Source organism: Myotis daubentonii, chromosome 17 (assembly GCF_963259705.1).
Source record: "Myotis daubentonii chromosome 17, mMyoDau2.1, whole genome shotgun sequence".
Lineage (NCBI taxonomy): Eukaryota > Metazoa > Chordata > Mammalia > Chiroptera > Vespertilionidae > Myotis > Myotis daubentonii.
Window position 1 is genome coordinate 23,745,402 of NC_081856.1, and position 22,936 is coordinate 23,768,337.

Below are 22,936 nucleotides of genomic sequence, written 5' to 3' on the forward strand. Positions count from 1 at the left end.
TGGTGGCCTAACCACCACGTTCACTGACTCCCATGGCTTCAACACGAGAGTGCAAAGCCAGAGGTCACAGCCCCATGAGACTGCGAGCTCGGGCGCCCAGTGCAGGAGGGTGTGGCTGGTGGAGAAGATCTAGGTTCCAGTGTACAGAGGCAGAAGCTTCCTCACTCATGTCCTGGACGCTGTGATGTTTGTGGCATTTGCAACTTTTATCAATTATTAACTTGTGATTTTTTTTTTCTAGATAAACACTCAGTTCAATACTAAAGATTTTATTCAGAATTTTATATTTTTTTCTTAAAAGAATTTTCTCTGCCAAATAAAACTTAGACATGCCTCCCACCACAGAAAAAACAAATGATCAGTTTATAGTGCTAGACATAAATTTAGCTTCATAAAAGCTCACCCCACTTAAATATGTTGTATTTTTCCATGGGCCAATGAAAGTTCGTCAAGAATTGCCGCTATTCTTCTGAATGACATTGAGATAACACTGTCTTATCTATGTGCTCCTCAGGTTCCTCATTGGAAAATGGGTGATTTAGAATACATAGCCACAAAGATGAATTATGATGAAATTTGATTTTATGACTACTTTATGAAAGAACTATCTCACTTCCTCATTTATTATTTAATTGACTTAAATGTAGTTCTTACCGTGTCCTTTCTTTAAATACTAATTGTTACATAATATATAGTATCATTTAAAAGTTCACCATATAAATAGTATCATTTAAAGTCTTTGGGCATAATGTACATTAGCCATTTTTTATATAGGGTCAATCATAACTACACTAATCCCTAAATATTTTTATGAAGTTTAACACTGGGAAAATATCTTCTGCTCTTTTTATTTCGAGAAATAATTTTTGCTTAGGAAAACAAAAAGATTGCTCAGTGATAATTACCTTCTATAAAAATCTCTTAATAGATTGCTATGCTTTGTTGAGCATTTACTGTAAACCAGGTAGTATGCAAACACTATTCTATTTAATCCTCATAACTTTATAAGGAAGATGGCATTACCTCTAATTTATAAATGAAGCCTCAAGATAAAATCAAGTTCAAAGTCTCAAAGTTCAAATCTTTTTCTATTGTCAAAGCAGTTTCTGCTCCATATCTGTTTCCTAAATTCATACCATTGAGCTTCCTCTGTCATGCCTTTCTTCACGCTGGATTTCCCCCCTAAAATCATTTACCTTCTACTTTTCCTAAGGTTTTATACATCCACTAGAAGTCTGGTGCACAAATTCATGCACCAGTGGGGTCCCTCAGCCTGGCCTGAGCCCTCTTGCAATCTGGGACACCTTGGGGGGTGTTGGACTGCTGGTTTTGGCCAGGGTCTAAGGGGATTGGGCCGAAACCGGCAGTCCGACCTCCCCTGAGGAATGTAGTAGTGCGCGAAGCAGCAGGTGGCCGGGAAGAGCCCAAGCTTGGGCCAGGTGTGGTTCCGCTCCCACTTATCCTGGCCTCGCTGCGCCTGCCGCTGCCACTCCATAGTGCTGCCGTGGAGGTGGGGGAGGCTTGTGCTGCTGCAGCTGCACTTGCCAGCCGTGAGCCCAGTGTCTGGCACCCGTTGGTCAGCTGAGCGGTGCTCCTGCTGTGGAAGCGCACTGACCACCAGGGAGCAGCTCCTGCATTGAGCTTCTGCCCCCTGGTGGTCAATGTGTGTCATAGTGATTGGTGGACTGGTCGTTTGGTCGTTCGGTTGCTTAGGCTTTTATATATATATAGATATCAAATGCCAAGCCCTTTACATCTCCAGAAGGAATTTCTCTCTTTCTTTTTCTTTTTCTTTTTCTCTCTTTCAGAATCCTCAGAGCACTATATTTGTATTATTTCTTTCGCATTTTGCACACTAAGTCTTATATCCTCGTCTTCTCTAGTATCTTTCTACTTCTCCCTAATTGACGATAAGTATTCTGAAGGGTGTCCTGGCAATCTTCTCAGGATAAAGTTATGAGCTCAGTTGCAATGTGATCATCTCCTATTTCTAGGAACTATGTGAATATAAATGAAAAAAAGGGAGGGGGGACAGAAAATCTCCAAGGATCACAGGTTGTGAAGTTTCTGTGCAACCGAAGTTATATTGTCACCTTACCAGTTTCTTTACTGTTAAGTATTTTATTGTTTCAGTTCCCCAGTCCAATTTTACATATTTCTACTGTTCCTGTGGGCAGGTAGCTAGTCAGCCCCCACACACCATACAGTCTTTCTTAGTCTCCTGTTTCCTGAAAACTGTTACAAGAGCTTACCATGCCCAGCATCCAGTGTAAGGAAAATCCTCAATGATGCAGAATTAGTAATATTTTTGAATTGTAGATGAGCTGAAATTTGTCAAACAAAATATATTATGCTCCCCTGAGAAACTATTTTAAGGGACCAGGAGGGAGCATGAGGGTTTTTCAGAACATGTGAGAATCAGAGATAGCTAGTCTATGGAAAGTAACAAAACATTTAATTTTAAGCTATGGAAAGAAAATACAGAGAATGATCTAGAACTACAGACTGGAAATGGGGACATCTGAAAACTGATATGTGAATTTGTGCTAGTTTTTCATATATCTCTGAGCGATAAAGAAGGTTCATGACAAAAGCTGGCCCCTCTTAGAGTTCTCCTTTTCTGGTTCTTTTACAAAATACTATTTGAAGGTTTTATGAAACAGTGCATGGAAGAGAAATGCTTTAATGGGCACTTTAATGGGTAGCATGCTTAGATAGCCAGATACAGCGTGACTGAAAGTTACAAATGAATTAATTCTATTGAGTTATCAAAAACAAGAACATTTTCAACTACTACAATTCCAATCTGTCCAGCTCTTTCATGTTTGGTGGTGACATATATGGAATTATGAATAAAATGTAAACATCTGTTAAAACTTTAATATATCATTATACCATTTCATCAATTCTATTTAACAGTATCATTGATATGACCTTTACATTTAGAAGAAATACCACAGTGGTTTTAAGTCTAAAAATATTTAATATACAGAATAACTGTGCACATTTTAAATACCACATGAACATTTCTGAGCAGAAAGACTGGATGGCAGTGGCCTCATTTCCTCTTAATAATGATAAGGTTTAAGGTAGGGCTTATTTTCTGCCTCGGTTATTAAAACTAGTAGTGTGGAATGACAAAATTCAGGAGCTGGGGGTGGGGCAATGTTTGTCTCTGGGCACCAGCAGAAGTGTGCCCAAATATATGGGGACATAGATCTGGGTTAAAGCAGGGAAAGTCGACTGTTGAAATCATGCAAGCAGTGTCTGGCCAATGGAAAATTAGAACTAAGAAGAGGCTAGAATTTGGTCATTAGAGTTGAAGTTTCCAATCTTCCTGTGTTCCAGAAGAATGTAAGATTCTAGAAGACGGAGGGCATAGGGTCTAAGGTCTACCCTATGTTTAACTTTCTGAAAACTTTGGTGGCTCACTTAGTCTTCATTGAGATCATTAAAATTTTCTTCGTAAGTATTCACCACCAAGAAACCAATGTACAAAGGTGCAAGGAAACAATGTACAAAGGTACAAATGTAAAAGATCATTAGTTCTTTAAGATTAGAAAGAAAAGAAGTCAATAGTTATAAAGAAGAAATGAGTAAAAAGAAATTATTCCCTACGATGGTATATAAAGTAAATATACACATTATATATTATTTTCATACTAGAGGCCCGATGCACAAAATTCATGCAAGGGGCTTGGCCCCCACCGCTGTGGTGGCTGCCTCTGCCTCGGCCCTCACAGCCCCAGCTTTGTCCAGAAGGCTGTTTGGAAGGACATCCAGTCTAATTAGCATATTACGCTTTTATTATTATAGACCAGAGGCCCGGTGCACAAAATTTGTGCACTGGACGGGGGGAGGGTCCCTTATCCTGGCCTGCACCCTCTTGCAGTCCAGGACCCCTTGCTCCTTACCGCCCACCTGCTTTCTGCTCCTTACAGCTTGGCTCACTGCTCTCTAGCGCTGCCGTAGAGGCAGGAGAGGCTTCCGCCAACACCGCTGTGCTTGCCAGCCGTGAGCCCAGCTTCTGGCTGAGCAATGCTCCCCCTGTGGAGTGCACTGATCACCAGGGGGAAGCTCCTGCATTGAGCATCTGCCCCCTGGTGGTCAGTGCGTATCATAGTGACCCATCGTTCTGATCGTTCCGCCATAATGGTGCTTAGGCTTTTATTACATAGACTGGAGGCCCGGTGCACAAAAACTACATGTAGATGATCATTTATGAATTCTGTCTTTTATAAGTGATTGATTTTAAATTTTGTATATTATTTTATATTTACACTAGAGGCCCGGTGCACAAAAATTTGTGCACTTGGGGGGAAGGGGGGGGTCCCTTAGCCTGGCCTGTGCCCTCTCGCAGTCTGGGACTCCTCGGGAGATAACGACCTGCTGGCTTAGGCCTGCTCCCGGGTGGCAGAGGGCAGGCCCAATCCCTAGGTGCAGCCCCTGGTCAGGCTCAGAGCAGGGCCGATTGGCGAGTTGGGGCGCCGCCCCTGTCATGCACAGAGCAGGGTGGATCGGAAGGTTGCGATGCCACCCTCAGTCACCCACAGGGTAGGGCCGATCAGGGGGTTGGGGCACCGCTCCCTGTCACACTCAGGGCAGGGCCCATGGGGAGGTTATGGCTCTACCCCATCACACACAGAGCAGGAGCTCCCCCCTATCAGGCACGGAGCAGGGCTGATCAGGGGGTTGGGGCACCTTCCCCTGTCACGAACAGGGCAGGGTGGATAGGGAGGTTATGGCCCCGCCCCCTGTCACACACAGAGCTGCAGGGCGATCAGGGGGTTTGGGCGCTGCCCCCTGTCACGTTGATCCCGGTGCTGGGAGGCCTCGTGGCTCCGCTGGCCCTGGTGCTGGGAGGCATATTACCCTTTTACTATATAGGATAGAGGCCTGGTGCACGGGTGGGGGCCGGCTGGTTTGCCCTGAAGGGTGTCCTGGATCAGGGTAGGGGTCCCCACTGGGGTGCCTGGCCAGCCTGGATGAGGGGATGATGGCTGTTTGCAGCTGGTCACACCCCTTCAGGGTGGGGGTCCCCACTGGGGTGCCTGGCCAGTCTGGATGAGGGGCTGAGGGCTGTTTTCAGGCTGGCGGGTGACTAAAGCTCCCATCCGTTCCTTTTTTTCTTTTTCTTTTTATTCTGGGCCAGCTTTAGCTCTGAGTCTTGGCTCCAGCTCTTAGGCCTCCACTGCTGAAAGCAGGTATCTGGTTTGTTTGGGTTCTACAATCGAAACACTGTTTCAACTCCAGCTCTGAGATCCCAGCTGGCTGAAAGCAGGTTTCTGGGGTTTTGTTTAGCTTCTATATTTGTAACAATGTTTCAAACTGCCAGCTCAGAGGCCTGCAGCGGCAGGCGGGGAACGTTGGAGTCCTCCGTCACTGAAGCAAGCAAGCCTCATGTTCACTTCAAGCTGCCTGGCTGCCGGTCGCCATCTTGGCTGGCAGTTAATTTGCATATCACCCTGATTAGCCAATGGGAAGGGTAGCGGATGTACGGCTAATTACCATGTTTCTCTTTTATTAGATAGGATATTTGCAGCACATTTTACTTGGAGGATGAATTTCTAACTTGCTAAGCAAAACTCAAATGCTAAAGAATATTTTTTAAAATATGATATATATTGAGACATACTCATGTTTCTAATATGGTTCCTGTAAAACCTTACATCCAGTATAAATAACAGCCAATATAACACTCACTTGATTCAGATTTTTATGGATGTTTGGCATTTATTGAGTAGCCTTCATTTATTTTGAAAGCTGGAAGCCTGGTATTGCTTTTAGGTGAGTCGAAATGTGATTTGATAAGGAAGTTTGGCAACTTAACTACTGTATATTTTGAACTTTATCACTTATTTTATTAATAACTTCCTGGTTTAGGCAGGCTCAGTTGTTTTAAAAAAAGAAAGCCCAAGTTCCTAATTGGACAACTAATCCTATTTTTTGCCTGGCTAGTCAATTTAGTACAGTAGGAATCTGAGCAAGTGCTCACTGAGTGAATTAGTTGAGGTATTTGCCTTCCATCTTCTCTGTGCCCATCATGTCTAGCTGAGAGTTCTGACATGTACATTGTCAAGCCAACGGTACAGCTCAGAATAATGGATGGTGATTTTAGAAACACATGGAAATTGATTTTCCCAAAAGCATAATGAGATTACATACAATCTCATTATTAGAGATGGGTTTACGTACTCATTTTAGTCACTTTTGAGGAAGTATTTTCTATACATTCTATAAATTGTCATTTATACCTGTGTGTGTCAGGTTTTCAGAATGTATCAGAATGAAGTAGTTGCAGGCGGAGTTCCTAAAAAGTGGAGCAAGTGAGATATAGGAGAACTGGAAAGCATGATAGACAACACCACTGCTGGCTTGGGAACTCAGTGCAGGCCTACCTCTGAGAAGCAAGTCTCTCCACACAGAGGTCTTCTAGAAGCTGCTGCATAGACATAGTAACACACAAAAGAGAGCAGTAAGCCGTGCTCTCATGGAATGCATGCTCCCACTGCAAGAACTTTAGAATCATGTGAATCTGCATTCACATTTCTTACAGTCAGTCACCTATTGCAATAAAATTTCAAGAGTGAGCCTCAAGATACAATGGAGAACAGTGACAGGCAGACTGCAAAGCCTCCTGACTTCCATCTTGAAGAAGCAGCTTTTATCCCGAGTTGAGCTTGCGGCTGCAACTGTATGGTGGTATGTTCAAAGGAGCATCTGGTAATTCGATGTTACCCTGGGGATAATGAAACACAAGGAATTACTACAAGTTTTATTTTCTTCCTGGCTGACTTCAGAGCAAACCTGGCAGCTAGAAATGCTCACAGAGCTGGCTGGAATGGCTTAACCTTCTGTCACCTGGCTGAGGTGTGACTGAGAGTGGGTGGCCATGAACTCAACTAGAAAATGGAAAAAGGAAGTTGCGCAGGCTCCTGGGGCTGGGATTGTAAAAGACAGATAAAATCCTAGTTCCATTCTCTTTGTTCCTCCCAAGAGAAGATCAAATATCTAAGGTGTGCCCTGAATCACATCTTTTAGATATTTTTCTGCTTTTAATTCCTTTAATTCTATGTGAAGATCAGTGATATGGAAATTGTGGACCCTGCAAAATCCAGTGCAGGCTGTGGCCAAGGGACTGTTCCCAGTCCATGAGGATGCGAGGATGATACAGTCCACTGCTCAGTCCTGATGACATTTCCTTTGTGGATGAAGGAAGCAAGGTGTCGAAATACCCTCTGGCAAAAGCTTCTTATCACAACTTTGAATAGAGCTGATTAGACAAATATAAATTAATCACAAAATTATGACAAGTCCACAATATGATAAGTATATTTTAAAATTGGTTGCATGCCACTCTATGAATAACCACAACAGAAATGTCTTGAATGCTTCTGAATTACAAGGAACTACTATATTTACATATCACCAAGTGAAGAAACTGAGAAGCATGCCTATTATTCACATCTACAGCTAGTAATGGTTCAAACACAGGCACTTTACCACTGTACTACACTGGACATTCCTGGAACAAATTCCATATGATAAATTATATTTTATGCTTGAGGTACAAATGTAACTAAACAAAGAAATGGAGGTGCGACTGTCTGCTTCAACAAGAGCCACACTTGTGAGGCAGGCGGTGGTGCAAAGGGAAAGAGGTTTTAGTCAGGAGCCTTTTGACCTGGGAGAACGGTGGACTCTAGTCTCAAAGGCCATCTCTCTTCCTGCTCAAGCGCACTGTTCTTATAGGTATAGGAGGGGAGGGCTTTTTTTTTTTCCCACTATCCAATTATCTTGCTAGCTTTTGGAGGGATCAGGGCCCTATCCATTCATATTTCTAGCTTTTGATGCTCAGAGTAAGACTCTCCCCCTGCCACCATCTTGGTTAATGGGGGAACTCCCCAGTGCTCTGTGGGAAGCCTAATCAGAGTACGCTGGATGTTCAAGGCCAATTTGAGTGTGGGGTCCGGTCTAGAGTACGCCAGACAGTCAAGGCCAACTTGCCCTATGCATGTGCAAAAGCAAGGACACAGCCATCTTGCCGTATACACTGCGCAGGCGTATCTTTCTATAACCCAAATATTGACGTCACTGCTTGGCAAGAAGCCTCTTTTGTCCAAGTTGGTATAGATGTGCCACGGACCAGCCGGTGAGAGGCTGTTTGGTCAGGCTGCTGTGTATACAATGGATCCTGTGTTTGCGGAGGCCGCTTTTATGTAGGGCTGGGCTGCTTTGTGTGGCTGCGGCTGTGACTGCGGCCACTAGGTATAGGCTATGTGGTGGGACTGCTATGTTTGCAAGGGCTCCTGTGTTTGCTACTGTCTTAGCAATGGCTGCTATGTTTGTGGGGCTGCTTTATAAGCTACGTTGAAGAACTGTTTTGTCTGATGGCTCCTTGTTAGCAATGGCTACTTAGTCTGCAATAAAGTTTCTCTTATACACCTGTGACTCCTCGTGTCTTCTCTGTCCACTACCCGGAGTCCATGGGGATACAGCCCCTGGCAGAGGAGGCCCTGAGCTCCCACATGCTCAGACTGACTGTCTATGGTAAGGGAAACACAACAATCTCAGAGCGATCTCTGACTCTCTCTTTATCTCACCTGTCTTACTTACGAAGTTCCTTTATTTTAGCTCTTCAGATATTTCTATCCTCCACCCCATTTCTTTCCCCCTGACATTATCCTAGGACAAACTTTATTGCTCTTCTTTTGGCTGCCTGGTATAGGCTTCCTGGTGGTGCTCCCACCACCTCACACTGCCTGACAATGTGATAAATATTGACTATTACCATGGCACTTATATCGTTTTATATGCAAATAACATCTCATCTCATATGCTGGTGTCTACACTGTGTCCTGTAAATTAGCACTCAATGTATACTTGGTGACTATATAGACATATTTTTAATGAAAATGTTCTTAAAATAAGTTTTAAGCTGGAGGTAGAAAGTAGCTAGTATTATCATTGTGAGTTAAAGTGTTTTTCCTTTCACTGTACCTCACACACACACACAAATAGTGACTCAGTAAATATGAAAGGATGACCCCAAAAAGCAAACACTGAAAAATGATCGTGGTTCTCAGATTCAAAAATCAATGCTTAAACCCCTTCCCTGGTGATTCTATCAGTTTTGTAGATAGTGCGATGTCCCTTAGATGTCTTACAGTTTCAGAGCAAAAGAATGAGTGGGTGAATATCTGGCCAGGAGCAACTTTCTCTGCCCAGAACAACGCACCTTCAATCCACAATGCTTTCAGGAAAGGAAGGTGCTGAAATTTGTCAAGAAAACTAAAGGCACCGATCATTGGTAGCTACTCAAGCCACTAGAAAACATTGGAGATGGGTGTGCAGACAGTTATGTGAATATAGCAACCGATCTTTAGACTGACCTCCTTACTGGGTTTCAAACTCTCCCAACTCAGACTTTCTGAATAAGGTACTGGGTAAAAATGTGATTGCCTGAGGCTGATGTTTTCCTGCCTTTCTGGGGTAGCAGCAAGTATTCCAAAGTACTGGTACGCGTGAGGGGGCCTTCAGGCGGCGTCCGGCAGGCTTCGTAGAATGCTACTGAAGCCATTTGCTCTATTGATTAAGGTACACATTTAAAATTAAGTATACATTTGTAGAAAGTAAACTAGATCAGTCAATAGAAAAAAAATATTCTTTTTGCTTAATCATTAGAACAGTTGAAAAGGGCGGAAAGAGGAAGAGGGAGAGAGAGAAGTACTTAAGAAAATGAGAGAGACAGAGACCTAGAAACCATTTTAAACTTTTTTTTAGATGTAAGAGATTTACAGAAAATCACTTTCACATATCATAGATGGCTAAAGAAATTTCACCTAAGCCATGTCTGTTAAAAGAATATCTGCATGCACTAAGTAGTTTCTGGTGAAATGTGTCTAATGGTGAATAAGAAGACAGTGAGAAGGGTCTGACACTTGCAAGGTCTTTGACAGCCTGTGGCTGATTGCTGATAGTGTTAGAATAGACTTATTATCAGCTTCTGTGCACCTTATCAGAATGAACATGCCTCTTGGAAAATTAAAGTATATGAAAAAGGACATCTTGTATTACGTTTTTGATAGTTTTCCCTAAAATGCACATTTTTTAAAAAAAAAAACAGGAGAAACTCCTTATCATTTAAAGTACTTTTTCTACTTGATTGATTAAGTTCTCTTTTCCCCCTTTATCAGAGGGAATTGGAGGGGCGGGGGGCTTTGAAAGCCCATGAAATATCTCCGGGTGAAGTAAAAGGCAGATTGTTGGTATTATTCAATACTAGAGTAGGAAAATCAAATGGAGTATTTTAGATTTGAAACAAGAAGTATCATAAACCAAAAGAAAAACACAAACAGCAGGGATTTTTTAAGTTTTCTTTGTTTGTTCCTTTGTTAATATCTTGCTCGGCTAGGTTTACAAATCCTAAATAAATAGAAATTAGTGCTCCTTCCTTTGCAGTCCATTTGCTTTAGATGTTTGCCTTGAGGGACATTTGTGTATTCTGCTAATGGCTGCAGCAGAGTGCTGTCTCATTTTCATTCTGGCAAAAAAAGGCCGTCACCATGGTTACAGTTTCATTTGCTAGAGAGAAACTGATGGCTGTTAGTGATCCCATCATAAGCAACTTCTGTCAGATTTCTTATCAAGTAGACATATTTTGACAAAGTGAAAGATAACACCGTAATAAGAGAACTGAGTTGCTACTCTATGTAATGAACCATTTAGCATTAAATGAAATGTGAAACCACATTTTAAAAACTGAAGGTGGGGAGCAGAAGTAATATTTATAATTTACACACACACACACACAAAAGGAATATTCCATAGTGGAATAATGATAGCATGCTTTCTTTTTGTTGTCACAGTAACTCTAGCAGGATAACATTGATTTATATTGGAGAGAGAGGCGGGTGGGGGGGGGGGGAGGGAAGGTCTCAACAAACCATCCTGTAGCCACACAGAGCTTGCAGGGGAGGATATTAAGGTTTTCCTTTGACAGTTTACCATAGCTGAGCCCAAAGCTATGCCAGGAGCCGAATGGTAGGGTAGTGAGTCCTGATAAAAAAAAACCAGCAAAGCATTTTACCCTTGTAGACTATGCATTTGTCTTGTGCAGAGGGGATGCACTATTTCCAAAGTAGATCATCGGGATCAATTGAAGTACCTTCCTCGTCCATGTTTATGAGCCGTGGGACATTTCCAAAGGAGGGCCAAGATGACACTTGCTGATAGGACCATGGAGAAAAAAATCTAGACCCCAAGAGTCCCATCTAGGCTTCAGCAGCAGAACCCCGAATTCATCCACAAAGAAAGGGAGGGGCTAGGGAGTCAAGGCTAGAAAAAGATGAATTTAAAGTCATCAGGCTAGATAGACTCTTAGCTTTGTGATCTACTGGACAGTGAACTGTATTGCATTTGATGGGTACATTGATGCTATTTTCTCTTAGGACAAATGAAAGCAGAGACTAGCTTGATGTGAAAGTTCTCTAAGGAAAAGTCCTAAATGTCTTTTCTTTTTCTGACTTTCATAGTTTGATTCTATCATGGCCTCAAACCCATGTAATGATAAACAATGTAGACATTTTATTTTGAGGGGGGGGGAAATGATAGTCTTCTTCCATGTGAGATAAAGGGACAGAGGTTCCCTATGATTATCAGCCCTCTGTGACAGAGGTATGGGACTGCTCATTAACATGGTTGTTTGAAAGAATTCTCACAGACTCTGAGTATCTATACTAATAAAAGGGTAATATGCTAATTAGACTGGGAGACCTTCCGGGAGACCGGCCAGGGAGGGCAGTTGGGGGCCATGAGGCCAGCCGGGGAAGGCAGTTGGGGGCCATGAGGCCAGTAGGGGAGGGAAGTTGGGGGCGAGCAGGCCGGCAGGTAGAATGGTTAGGGGCGATCGGGCAGGCAGATAGGTGAGTGGTTAGGAGCCAGCGGTCCCGGATTGGTGAGGGTACAGGCCGGGCTAAGGGACACGTACGCCTCCCCCCCACCCCCCCACTGCACAAATTTTGTGCACCGGGCCACTAGTAGGAAAGATAAGATGCTGGCATATTTCTATTCCTTTTCTGATTGTTGTTCATGCAAGGTTTCTCACTGAAAATTCATGCAAACATAGGATTTAAATGCAGTTTTGGTTGCTTTTTCCAGTTTAAAGGATTGCATTTTCCTATCTTATTTTTATTTTATTTTATATTTGTCTTGTCAATAAGGGCAGTAATGTGATTGGGAATGCATACCTTGCCCAGAAGGAATCTGTATAGAATCTCCTTCATGAGCATATGGTTTTCAGTTTTAATTGTCCCTACTTGTGATACCCACATGTGTGTTTATATGAAATGTGAAGAAAGTCATGAAAAGCATTGGTTGTTAGTGTGACAAGAAGTATCACCAAATTAACAGAAATCTGCAATAGAAATCTATAGCTAAAACCATCTACTATCAATTGGGGACTTTATAAATCAGTGTTTTTTTATAATTTTGAAATTATTTGCAATTACACTTGTCTAAAGTATGTATTGCACAAAGTTTAGCAAGTCACACAATATTTGTACCTTTTAAAATCCATTTCTAACTCAGTATAAGTAACATTGCAGAGCAACACGGTGATTTTAATGAACACAGTTATAATTTCTCATTTGTCTTGCCAAGACAAATAAAACTCATGCCTGCATTTCACTCATAAAGACTGAAGGAATGTTTTTCATAATCTCTAATTTAAAAGAGATGACTTATCTTTCACTCAGTGGCCAATCAAGAACAGGGATCCTGGTTTCAGAGTTTCTGTTATATCGGGTGGCCTATTAACCGGAATAAAATATGATTTTATTTTAATTCAAAGAATACAATATCTTAGATTTATAGAGCACAAAAGAGCTCAAATCATTTTATGAATGCTGTCATACCAAGAACTTAGCTCTGTTTACCTAACAAAATGTGAACAAATCCAGGATATACAACTTGCAGTACAGTTCTCCCTCAACCACAAAATAGAGTTGTTCCTGAGAATTTGAACATAAATACCAATTTTCCTGGTCACATACAATAAATTGGAGATTGTTTGCAAAAGGAGAAAAACCAAAACATGTCCAATGGAAAAAGCTGTAAATAAAGAAAATAGCAAGATGGTACATGAGCTCTAGGCAGGCTTTGCCCCAAGGACATTTGCTCCTGGCATGTTTCCAGGGTTGGAGAGGGCTTTCTTGAATCAAAGTGTTTAATGGTTCTTCCAAATAAAAATAGGCCTAACATTGCCTCTCTGCCAACTCCCAAAACAAGACTGGCTGATCTGAGAAGCACCCAACTTGGAAAATAGGAATAATAATGTGTTGGCTTTAAAAACTGTTATAAACTTCACTCCAGAGACTGTCCCTAGTTATAACTATTCTGAATTATAAAATTACCTCTACAGTGTTTGTATTAGTGAATAGGAAAACAAAACTTTTAAAGAAAAAACCATTTAAAGAGAAAATTTAACCCTCTTTAGAGACTCCACGGTTTTCTTCAGAGCTGTCATTTTGTCATTGAAGTTTTCATCAACCAATTAGGTTACATTCCCTATCTTTTACAGAAAATAATCTGCTCTTATTTTAAAGCCTGTCTTAATCACTGTTTTTACAACAGTGTTTCTTCTATGAGTTTTTATGGTAAATAACAATATTTCTAATCCTATATAATAAAAGGGTAATATGCAAATAGACTGAACGGCAGAACAACCAAACAACTGAACAACCAATCAAAGTGTAATATACTAATGATATGCTAAGGCTGCTCAACCGCTCACTATGACATGACCTGACCACCAGGGGGGCAGTCAACTTGTAGACCAGTTGGTATGACATACATTGACCACCAGAGGGCAGAGAGTTGACCAGTCGACCAGTCACTATGACGTACACTGACCACCAGGGGGCAGATGCTCCAACCAGTAGGTTAGCTTGCTGCTGGGATCCGGCTGGTTGGGACTGAGCGAGATGGGCTGGACACGCCCTGGAGCCCTCCTGTGGCCCCTCCCTGGCCCTATTGTGCACCGGTGGGGTCCCTCAGCCTAGCCTGTGCCCTCTAGCAATCCGGGACCCCTAGGGGGATGTTGGAGAGCCAGTTTCAGCCAGATCCCCCAGACCACTCCCCTTGGGAGGGTGCCAGATGCAGGGCTCATGGCTGGCAAGCGCTGCTGAGGCAGCACAAGCCTTTCCTGATTAGGACTGACTGGGCGTGAGCCCACGGCAGGCACAGTGGAGCCAGGATGAGCGGGAGTGGCAGGTAGGAGCTGCAGGTGGCATTGGACTGTGGGTTTCGGCCCGATCTCTGCAGGCCACCCAGAGGGATCCCACCCATGCACGAATTCGTGCACCGGGCCTCTAGTTATTAATAATAGTTCACAATAAAAATATATTTGGCATGTTTCAAACAACTGCTTGACAAATGATCTTATGGATATTATCTAGTTGTACATTAGATAATTCTGAATTTCAGAAGTTCTCTGTTGCATCTTATTTAAGACTATCAAGAAAAAATTAGTCTTTTTAAATGCTAATATTTTTAAGTAAAGACTTTATGACAAAAGGATATTTTAAAACAAGAAATATATACCTATAATTTTTCTTAAAGTTTGTTTCCATCTTAATTTAATCAATACAAATATATTTTTCCACATATAATAGCATAGGGTACATAATTTTTTTAATAGTTTAAGCATTTTGCCAAATTCATTATAATTCACTGAAATTAGATGTCAGAATTTAACAATATGGATATTATTAGTTCTGTTATTTTCCTGTATTTGCATTTGTGGATTTTTCTACAATGAGCATCCTTCTAGGATTTTATTTCAGTGTGATTTTTTACATCTGAAAAATCTCCAAAGTGGGATTGTAAGGAAAAAACAAATGAGTTTTCTTTTGAATTTCATTATTACCTGATTTCAAATTTTTAAAAATTTATATATTTACTTTGAATTTATAAATCAATTTAAAGACTTTCCTCTTGGTATTGCATTTTCTTTTTACTTTTGAATTCCACTGCAATCAATTAGATTGTGTTTTGTTTAAGCAGTTATTAAAATTTTTTCTTCCCTAGCTTGTCTTAGCCAATACTTAATAATATTGAGGAATTTACATTTACAATGAAAATGTCCAATGTGTAAATATTTTTTACTTTACAGATTTCACAAGAGCTGATTTTTGTATTTTTTGTTTACTTACAATAAAGGCTATCTGTACTTTTTAAGTTTTCTTAAAATGTTATATAATTATATCAGTTTTCCCTTATAAGTCACTCAAAAAGAATCACAATCAATAGTTATCAAGTTATTTACAATAATAGGTTCATGCCCATTTATTATAAAGGAATGATGCTGAAAAACTCAGCTAATTTTTTTCATCTGAAAAAAAAAAAATTCTTTAAAATGCTGTTTGAAGTTTTCAACCTAATATGCTGGAAGCATCATTGTTCAAAATCCTCATCAACAGAAAATCAGGATTCAGGATTTAAACTGAACGTAAGTACTTGAAAGAATAAAATTAATGGCATTAAATTTAGAAGTGATTTTTTTCTATTTCTTCATAAATATCTTGTCAAAAATAAACAAAAAATATATAATTTAAATGTGTAATAAAGTCCAAGAAAGCTTATTAATAATTACATGTTATTTATAAAATATCTTATCAAGATGAGTCTCTCCTAGCACATAACATCCTCGTACATAATGTACTATTCTAAAAATATGTATTCAAGAAGGAAGTTCAATTCCCAATAAATCGTCAAATATTGTTTCTGTTAAATCTTAAGGTTTCATCTGTTTATTACAATTATGGTGGTTGGTTTTACTAAGAAAGACTTTATTCACATTTCCACAGCATCGTGGACAATAGAAGATCAATGTAAACACGGATACTTGGGGTTTGGCAAATTATTTTTCATTTTCAACCAAAACATGCGCGCGCACACACACACACACACACCCAAACACTAAACTACAACTCAAATATAACTATCTTAATTATTAAGGTGGGCCAAAATCTATTTCAAATAACCAGTTCCTTACACCTCAATTCTGCAGCCAACAGAAAGAATAGTTATAGAATGAATTCAATCAACAGAATGAATCTGTGTCTCTTAACCAAAGTTTTGACTTTTTGCCTCTTATCAAGGAAAATGAAATTGGTTGTTCAAACTAAAAATTAGCTCAAAGCATTTGTGGTTTGCCCACTCTGACTTCTGCTTGAAATTGAGAAATTACTTGATGAAACTCACTTATTCTACTTAATCCACCCATCATGATGAACAATGGCTTCAGTTTTATTTAACATTGAGCAACTGCAGAAGCATATTTTAAAAATTATTGTAATCAGCAAAGCTAAAATTTAGATAATCTGAAAGAACATGTATCCACATTTACTAAGAGCTTGCTCACAAATTAAAAACAAAACAAAACAACCCACACAAACGATAATAAAGACAGTTTATCCAAAGCATAAACCCAAATGCTAACTGGTCTAAAAAGCTAAAAAATGAGACCAAAAAAATTTATTGGAATGATGTCACTAAACAGTCTGAAAGCAACAGAACTTGGGCAAGCCAAGAAAACTGATGGCCAGATACTAAAGCAGCATTTTCTTCTTGCGAGGTTCAACTTTCTATAAAGTAAGATACCTGAAAATTTCTCCGTTTTTGTTTATTCTGAAAATATTGGTTGTACAGAATTGCATGGACAAGCCAAAGATTTTCTCTGGACTTCAGCTTCATCTCTAAAATAACTGGCTGGAAAAAAATCTTTATGCATCTTTCTATTTTCTACAATCTACATTCTCTCCTGTGTGTCCATCATACTAAAAAGGGGGATTTTTATACAGCTTGCAATTCTTGAAAATAATTTTCACTGAGGCCACAGAAAAGTGGCTGTAACTTCTAATTCCTGATCCTATCTCTTAAGATTGAAGAGCAAAATCCAATTTTATAGATCTCAGTTTTTGCCAAAATCACCTTTGAAGCACAGTGACCATCTTCCCATCTTAAGCTAAAAGGTGATCACTTTTTTTGTCTGAAGTTGCACTTGCTACAGTCATGGAAAATTGCAGAACACCAAAATAGTAACTGAGTGGTATTAACAGATGTGATCTCATCAGGGTTCCATTTGTTAAACAAAACATTGAATATTAATTAAAAGTTAATTAGAACTAATTGCCGATTAGAAAGAAAAAGTAATTTGAAGCTGCTCACAGCCCTTCTATTATTATTACCTTTGAGAATCCTACACACCCACGGGCTGCTGAGCATGCCACCTTTCCTTCCTCTGGTGTCACTATAATGCTCCATCCTGTTCAGCTAACTTGCTGCATTAAACTACAGATTATGATACCCAAACATGTAATTGCATCACTCACTGCATGCAATCATGAAGCAAGAGTTAGTATTTTACTGAGAGGGAATCCATGTGTTGTAGAAAACAAGGAATCAAAAGAGCAAGAAATTGCCCTCGTTGGTTTGGGTCAGTGGTTGGAGTGTCAGCCCTCAGAATGACAGGTCTCAGGTTCAATTCTGGTCAAGGGCACATATAGGTTGTAGGCTCCATCCCCGTTGGGGTGCCTGTGGGAGGCAACCAATTGATATTTTTCTCTCACATCGATATTTTTCTCTGTCTCTCCCCCTCCCTTCCACTCTCTCTAAATATCAATGGAAAGGATATCCTTGGGTGAGGGTTAACAAAACAAAGAGAGCAGGAAAGTAAGTATGGTCATTTTACAGTGATATGGAAGGTGGTGGATTGATAAGGTAGTGACTGTTTGGACTGCCTCCCCCTCATCTTTTCGTCCTTCTAGCCACACACATATCCTGATTTTCCCAGGGAGACCCATGCTTCCTATGTTCTTCATGCCCATGTCCAGGATGAGGCTATTGCCCTCAGAACCCAGGTAGAGTGTAGAATCTAGCACTAAATCAGAGTAGAACACATCCCTCTCACCTCCGTGATCGTGTCACCTTAAACATGACAAGCAGAACGAAGCTCAGTGCTTTGTTCTAGAGTTTCCATTAAAGGGCTCACCCTTCCCCATGAAAGGAAATGAGGCTGAAGCTGGTGGTCATCTTATCACCTGGCCAAGCTCACACTAACAGGCCAAGCTCACACTAACAGGCGAGAATCCAGCCCCGCAGACATCCTTGCGCCCTGAAGCCAGCTGTGCCTGACATTGCTAACAAATTCCTTCTTTTTCAGAGAGGCTGGTGTGAATTGTGTCTCTCGTCACTTAAAACTGAAAAATCTTACTGGGACATTTTTAAGGTATTTATAAGATAGGTGCAGAAGAGAAAATAAATGCTAATCTTTCCCTTAGCAGTGGTTCTCAACCTTCTGGCCCTTTAAATACAGTTCCTCATGTGTGACCCAACCATAAAATTATTTCCGTTGCTACTTCATAACTGTAATGTTGCTACTGTTATAAATCGTAATGTAAATACCTGATATGCAGGATGGTCTTAGGCGACCCCTGTGAAAGGGTTGTTCAACTGCCAAAGGGGTCGCGACCCCCAGGTTGAGAAACGCTGCCTTAGAGTTCAGGAATATATCATCTTCCAAGAGAACTGTGGCTTCTATATCCACTCCTTAGTTTTCCTCTGCAGACCTCAGGGTGACACTCAAGATGATGTAAAACTCTGAGTTTGATTCTTAACAATTACATTGAAGGTCTAATCCAAGAATATACTTCCTATGTGTTAATTAGATCACTGATTTTAATCACAATAAATTTTTATTCACTCATGGCCTGGGTAGAATTTAAATCATTGATCTAGTAGACTTTTCTTTTTTTTTAAGATTTTGTGTATCAGAGAAATGAGATTTTGTTTTATTTTTCATGACAACGCTTTGGATTGTACTTTATTGTCTTCTCCATTTGTGCTCCAGTTTTGATAGTCTGATTTTTGAGCTTCCATATAATAGGTAGCATTGAGAATAAGAAATCCTCTAATATTTTAAAATTCTTCTAAGTAAAATGCAGTAGTAAATGGCTAACATGGATTTGTTTCTCTCTGCTTTTAGCTTGTATTTTAAAGTCCTTCTCTAATTCTTTATAACATCTTTCAATCTGTTGTTAGGAGGTGAATGATGACATCACAAAGATTGATCCTTTCATTTACCTAATACCATTAGTGAATGAAGCTGTGGTTTTTGTGTCTCACTGATGTAACTTAATGACCTGACAATTTTAGTTCTGCTTACTGGCAAAAACGTGGAAATTGATTTGAAACAATACTATATATGGGCCCGGGTGGGGTAGCTTAGTGGGTTAGACATTAGAGTATCATCCCATACGCCAAGGTTGTGGGTTTAATTCCTGGTCAGGGCACATACAAGAAGCAACCAATGAATACATAAGTAAATGGAACAACAAATCTCTCTCTCTCTCTCTCTCTCTCTCTCTCTCTCCTCTCTCTCTCTCTCATTTTCCCTCCCGCTTTAAAAAAATTAAAAATAAATAATTTAAAAGAATGATACTACATATGTCGATACTGAGTTGGCTTGCCTATTTTATGACTGCTTTAGAACTCTTAGATATAAAAGAGTATAAAAAAATTCTAAAATTCAAGTATTCCAAGTTACAGACTAGTTTTTTGGTTCTTACTTTGAGACTCCAATATCTAAATATGGTGAAAAATGAGATTTTGCCTTCTCAAACCTTCTTAGCTCCAATGCTGGACTGAGTTCCTATGTTTAAAAGCTTGTCATTTACTAGAAGTATTATTAGTCTGAGCCTTCAGGCAGCTCTAAGAAGGTTATACAATGAAAAGAAATTCACAGTACTGAATTTAGAAGTTTCATTCTGACCTAAAAGCTCCATCAATGAAGTTTAAATGTGGGACAGAAAGGTTACTCAGATTTTCAATACCTTAATAGTATTTTTGCCTTGGAGGCTGTAAGAAATGTTTAATATTTAACTTGTGATTAACAAAGGCAATCTGCTTTTTTTAGGTTTCTATATCTTTAACTTTTTGAGAAGAGCCCATAAGAACATGATTAATCTGATTTCCAGATATAAAACTCTCTCCAATGTGGTGATCTTTAATTCTGGCTAATTTAATAGTCTGCTTCACAGGAAAATAATAAGCAATAAAAATATTGACCAATCAGAATTCTAAAGGAACTCCCCTGGAATTTATATAGAGAGAATTTCAACTTGAGGACCATTCCCTTGGTATTAGAGGCTTCTAGTTAATAAAAGATACCTGAAATTTATCATCACATAAAAGTTGTTAAAACACACACACACACACACAGATTGAGCAACAAAATTTAAATTATTTAGGCCCTAAGTATTCCATCCTACATGACATTTCTGCATTTGTTATTTTAAGGAAACATTTGGAAACACTCCAGTCCTGAGATATAGCTGAAATTTAGGGTATATCTATATTTTTAGAATAAAATTTATTCAGTCAAATATGTCTATTTAACACAAAAGTAAAAATGATTTTTAACTTGTATTTTAAAATTAACTTTGTACAGGGAAGTCTTTAGAATTTGCTTCTAATATCTCTACTTTCTTGTTGCTACAATTTATAGTTTGATTTCTTGTATGCCTTTAGTCAGCTTCGAATTATCCATGCCAAAGAATGGGAACAGTGATGCAGATTATGTGAAAATGGGCAGAAAACACAGCATCGTTTATACCGTGTCTGGAACACAGTTTGTGCTGCCTCTCTCCCCCACCCCCCCTGAAAATTTACCTTCTTAATTATGTTTTACTCACTCTAATCTTTAAATTAATTTGAATCCCCTGAGCTCACAACTGACACCGAGAAGAATGGAGGAGAGAATTTCCTGAAGGGGGGAGAAATGAGATTAAATAGTAACGATCACTCATGTTCCTATACCACTTCAGAGTTTACAATGTGATTTTATTCATTTTAACTGAGTTGGTCCCCACCATTTTGAGGTGGATCGAGAAGTGTATCTGTTAGGTCAAAAATGGTGTCTGCCATGAACTTCTCCTTCAAAGGAAAATGGCTCTGCTCCATGAGGGCCAGGGTGTGGGGGTTGTTTGGGGACAAACAAAACCCCAAGTGCAGTGACTGGTGCCTCACGTGTGCACAGTCAGTATTTGATGAAGGGATGAATGTTCTGTTTCCTGCTGCGAGGTCAGCCCTGTGCCATCCTGCCCTGTCCCAGGTGATTCCATCTCTACCAGGTGATTCCATCTCTACCTGGCCAGAGTGGGGCCCCCAAGAGGTGCCCTGTCTCAGGAACAGAGCTGCTAAGTGGCCATGGTCACCTCCCGGGGGGCCAAGAGCTAATGAAGGGTTGAAGTGGAAATTTGGCCCAAACAAGAATAAGATAAGCTAAGCCATTTCTCACAGGAATTTTAATTAGAAAATAGAGAATTAATCAGTTATCAGGGCAAACTCAAGCTGAAAGGAAAGCTAAAGGAAGGCAAAGAAAGGCCCTAAGTTAATTTAGATCCATGAACTTTTCCCTTTGTTTTTTCTTTTGATATATATTTTTTTACAATTTCTAAGTCCGGTATTAATCATTCCCTGGCAGGGATGGGGGAGGTGGGGACAGAGGATATGATTAGGACTGTGTCTGCTGTCTTAGGGACAGTCTATGATCTACCCGCCGACACTTTCTTGAGGAAGCTAGAGTTTGAAGTATTTGTTTGGGGAACAGATTACGGTGTTAAAAAATATCCATACTAGGATTCTTAAGCAAAGATCTTTCTAGTTATCTCACGGTTTTGGTGTCTCAAGGCTGAAGATAGTTATTCATGTTACATTTTTATTAATTTCTAACTCTAAATAACTTCAGAAGTTTGTATGATAAATTATTTAACATTCTGAACATTTGTCATTACCCGCTGCTTATTTTCTCTCTGTGTAACACAACATGTCACTGGCTGCGTGATTTTTAACTTAGAGCAGGCAGGAGTAACAGGCTCGGGCTTTTCTTTAGATGTGTTTTTCTAATGTTTTTATTAAAAGAGTTGAGTCTTAGCTAAAGTTATTATTAATAAGTCTTTTTGCATTTCAGTGTTTTTATATTCATTTTATTTGTGTAACATTTAGTTTTCATATAGAAGCAATGAGTACGTTTTAGAGTAATTTTATGATTAAATCCATTAAAGATGAAGCAGTCACCATCACAATCAAATTACTATCATCGTTATAAACACATTGGTACTCAAGCTCTGAAAATACTTGCATTTCATTTCTCTACTCCTCCCCCGTTGTTGATAAAATGCAGGCTTTATAATAGCAAAGATGTCTTCTGCTTTGGGCAGAAATGGATTCATCATATTACAGCTAGCTAGTACCTGTTTCTCATGGTAAAGCAATGACAAGCTAACTAAAAGGAGAAATAGAGGCATAGAAAGGAAAGAATTATGATTACCTATATTTGAATAGAAGTATGTAATTTTCTATGTGTAATAAAATTTTCTCAGGCATCTAAAACTTAGGGGATATAACATTTAGCTTATTTTGTGTTTCCAAATGTAAAGTACATACACCCAAAGATACACATAAGCATAATTAAACTATTCCTAAACTCTTGATAAACACAATATAATTTATTTTGCTGCTCTCATAGCATCGTTACATCAAACATTAACAAGAGAAATATGAACAGAACTACAACAGTTTTGTTATTATCACAACAAAAGATTTCTTAGACTCATTTTTCTCTTCTTACTCAAGCACAATGTCCCTCCTTCTGAGGAAATAGAATAATTATAAAAATATGTACTATAATTTCCATGTTACTATTGAAATTTTATAGTTTTTTAATGGATTTCCACTTAGGATAAATTTGGCATTTTAGAGCACAACTTTATATATTGATTCTTCCGTTCTGTTCTAATAGGACATGCATATTACTCAGATACATAAGTAGATATGACAAGAAAGCATGTTCTGTTGAAAATACTACACAAAACAA